Source organism: Aulonocara sp. 'chitande type north' Nkhata Bay, linkage group LG12 (assembly GCF_057382095.1).
Source record: "Aulonocara sp. 'chitande type north' Nkhata Bay isolate Kocher_YH1m ecotype deep benthic linkage group LG12, A_spYH_male_GT1.1, whole genome shotgun sequence".
NCBI classification, from domain to species: Eukaryota; Metazoa; Chordata; class Actinopteri; order Cichliformes; family Cichlidae; genus Aulonocara; species Aulonocara sp. 'chitande type north' Nkhata Bay.
The window spans coordinates 16,252,256-16,255,787 of NC_141355.1; positions in this window are offsets into that span (position 1 = coordinate 16,252,256).

The window sequence follows — 3,532 nt, forward strand, 5'->3', positions numbered from 1 at the left end:
ACACCAGCTGTTTTTTAAAGGAGAAGCCTCCTTTTTAGCACCCTGTAATGGCCTGTGCACTGATACCTTGATGCACACACAGTGCGTATCTCAAAAGTGTTTGAAGCTTGGGGATTGGTTAGCATAATTAGGCTAAATTCTCTTTAGGTCACGAGCAGTTGTCCAAGCATTTCACTACATATCGTACTGTGTATGACTGTGTACGTGACAAATAAAATTTGAATTTGAATTTGAATTTAAATCAAAAAGCTCCACATTGAGATGATGTTTCTTAAAAATTTTTAGTGCTCACATTTTTTTCCTATCCTATTTTAATCTCTCACAGAACAGATTTTTAACGAGAAAGTCACACAAAAATGAATATTGTGGAATCACTTCATCACTTCATTACATAATCTAAAGAGACCCGATGTCCACAGCGTTAAAATGTTTTAATATTAGAATACATAGAAACACAAGGAAACACCAGCAAACAGAAAAATGCTGCAAAATCACACCGAACACAACAGATTCATTGCTGTTGTGAGGGAGAGAAAAAAGATGCAGGTAATGTGTTTTTTAATCACAATTCATAAGCTACTGTTAGCTTGTCTGTTCTGCAGCTGTTCCACGTAATTGTCTCCCAAAAACACTTCTGTTGTATTTTGTAAGTTTCTTTTCTTTCTGTGCTGTGTTTTGTGCACTTTTTCAGCATTTTTCTGTTTCCTGGTGTTTTCTTAAGTTGCAGTGTTAATTATATTAGAATTATATTGTATTATATTAGAATTTATAGTCAGATGATGTAGGTATGTAGGCATAACTGTTTAACAGCAACGGCCACAAAAATGTCCAAGTAGGAGGTTAATAAAAAAGCCTAATCTGAACAGTCTATTTGTTGTGAGTTTCTTATTGCCAAGCTCTTACAGAGATAACATACTATTTTCACCTACTCTATCATCTGTTTCCAGTGCTGAACAGTGTTTCACACAGTGACCTGAATAATCTCTTACTTTACTGCCATACAATATTACCTGGGGCTTTGATACAGTGATCACATCGCCACATATTGTGTAACTGAGGCATAATGACAGCTTAGGTATGAGAAACAGAGGCAGGTAACAAACAGAATTACCTCACCACAGTAGGCCTGCATGCACATAGAACCAACGTGCTGCCTGCAGCCGTAGAGGTGAAGCGATGCATATTAAATCCCTGCAACATGCCACTCTTGTGCATCTGGTTGCCTGCAAATCTGAGCGTGCACTATATTGAAATGAAGGACCAGTTAAGAAAAAACAATGTATTTTATAATTATTAATGACCAAAACAAACACATGTGCATACAACACACATTAATATGATAATTAATTCCATTGTTTTTCAGCTCTCAAAACTAAGGAGCAGTTACTGAGATAGCTCATTAAATGCAAATGGGTAAACATTGTTATATAAACTTTATGAAACAAATCGTGATGAATGGTTCTCTGCAGCGGTCTCACCATAAGAGCTGCATTAGAAGTTTGAAGGGAACAATCTTATCCCCAATCACCTTGGTGCTGGTCAGAGCGCTGTTTGTTTGTTTTTTTCACATAAGTTAATTGCGACTTCAGCAGCTTTGTAAATAAAACATGAGGGTGCTTTCGCATGCTGCCTAGAATCAACAAACATCTGCTGAAGTAAAAAAAAAAAGCCACTGCAAATAATTATGTGATGTCTCAACTTATTTCTCTGTTACCCTACAGACTGTTCACCATAATCTGTTAAACCACACGTGCAACATGATTGTCCATTCTGACAGACACACGTGGGACTAACTACTGTGCAAGTGCAACTTCAATCTCTGGATTAGATCTGCCCTTCTCGCTGTTTTTTCTTTTTTTTCTTCCTTTACCTACATGGTTATCCATTCAGCTCCACGCAGGAGGCGAGCAGAGTTGTGATGGGCGAGCACTTAGCAAGTGAAGGCCATAGTGGCAGTGCTGGAGTGTTATTTAATGAAGTAGAGGATCCGGATGCACAACCCTAAACACATGGGTTAGTGTAGGTGGTGCTACAGGAGTTAAGAGTGTGTGTGCGTGTGTGTTTGTGGGTGGTGGTGTTGGCGGCTGAGATGACAGCAGGTTGTTGTATGTTCCACAGAGGCACAGGATGAGGGAGGGAGGGGGGTGAGGTTGATGGTGCAGTGAGCCAGGGGGGGCTAATAAGATCTCTTTTTATTGGCCCACAACCCCAGAGGAGTGTTTGTTTGTCTGCATGCATGATGGAGGGGATAAAAAGTTAGTAATGCATAGGCACTGCTGAGCAGGAGCCTGGGCTGGTCACTGCTGCCCCCTGCAGGGCATGCCCAATCTCTGTGTGTCTGTGTGTGTGCGCGCGCGTCTGTGTGTGGGTGTGTATGTGTTTCCTGACAGACAAATTTCACAGCATAAACTGAGGACATCTTTATGCTGACTGAGTGCTGCTACTTTATGATTTGCTAACTTGAAACACACACACAGACAATAGGAGGCAGTTTGACCATATTGCACACTGCGTATTTCATTTAGCACTGCTTTCCACTATTGTGTCTTTGAATGAGAATTTCCACAAGCTTTCATGCTTTCATGTCCCCAACTCAGACTGTTGGTTAATTTTATTACAGTTGTATTTACTTTAATGATCACCGGTAGCTATTTTTTAAAAATTGTTCGGACTGTGCCTACCAATGGCACTTGTTTGTGGTGGAGTTTGCTGGTGTGAGTGACAGAGAAGCAGAGAACACTTGAAAGAGATTTTTCATTTTTTGAGAAAGCTCCATGTCATCTCAAAGTTCTTCCTCTGTGTGCAGGAAGAGATGGAGCGAGGTATAAAGGTTGGGTAGTGAAAAAAAAAAAGGGAGTGGATTGGGGACGAGGTGGGGGTGGTGTAAATTCAACATGGGGGGAGCTGGATGAGGAGAATATCAATCGGGCATGCGGCGTAGAGGCAGCCTGCCACAGTCTGCTTCAGGAGAAAGATTAGAGAAGGGATCAGTGTCATCAGCAGCAGGAGAGTAATGGTGCGGGCCAGGTTCAAGGCTGGAGCCAAGAACATATCGGCGTAGCAGCCATCCCCTTCCCATCACCCACTCCCACCCCCCAACCACCACCCGCGCCTCCCCTCACCCCCTCGCCAACACCCCCCTACGTGAAATAGAGGTTAACCGCCAATCCAGACTTTTTCCCGTCTTTTACTGAGGGTGAAAACTACCGCTGGGAGTCTCAGGACAATTTTTATATAGGATTAGAAAACAAAAATCAATATTTAATTATCTTTGAGCTTTTTGTGTCACTGCATCTTTAGGTCAGTAAGTTTTCAGGAGCGAGGGTCGCCCAGGCACTGTAAGTGAAGGAGTCGTTAAAGAACGAGTATCTTTTTTCTTTTTTTTTACCCCACCTTGCATGTGGCTAAAGTTACATGAAAGTGCAGTGGTCTATCAGCATGATTTGAGTGTGATAAACTTTCCCAGAGTAAAAAGATCTTTAAATGATGTGATTATTATTTGTTAAATTGGTTGTTTTTAATTTGATCTCAG